The sequence below is a fragment of the Carlito syrichta genome, unplaced genomic scaffold (genome assembly GCF_000164805.1).
Source record: "Carlito syrichta isolate Samal-C Ts95f unplaced genomic scaffold, Tarsius_syrichta-2.0.1 Scaffold59673, whole genome shotgun sequence".
In the NCBI taxonomy this organism is placed as follows: Eukaryota; Metazoa; Chordata; class Mammalia; order Primates; family Tarsiidae; genus Carlito; species Carlito syrichta.
Window position 1 is genome coordinate 16,653 of NW_007003769.1, and position 475 is coordinate 17,127.

A 475-nucleotide genomic window follows, 5' to 3' on the forward strand; every position below is an offset into this window, starting at 1 on the left:
ACTGGGGCGCCCGCGACCCGCCTGGGTTCTACGCGCCGTCCGCCCTCTCCGCACACCTGGAGGAGGCCCCGCCCCCCGGGAGCGCAGGTGCTAGCGGGCGGTCGTCGCTGCGGCCTCGTAGCGCGCCTTTCTCCGGCTCCGCCTGGCTTCCCTACTGCTACGGAGCCGGGCGGGCGCCCCCGCCTTTCCTCTGGCTCTTTCTGCTTGCGGGGGGATGGGGTGCCCGTCTCTATAGAGAGCACTCACGGCCCCAGGTAACCGCCGGAGCTCTAGCCGGCTCTCCAGAGCGCCCCCCAACACACACACACCCCTCTTCTCCCCGCGCACTGCGCGCGGTCAGGCGCGGCTCTGGGATCTGGGGGGTGGAGTGGGGGGGATTATCTCCCCCTTGCACGTGTGTTTGGAGGCAGGTTCAGGGAAGTAAAAGCCAAGGTCTTTCAAACCAATTGTGTTCCTCAAAGAAATAGTGCTGCTG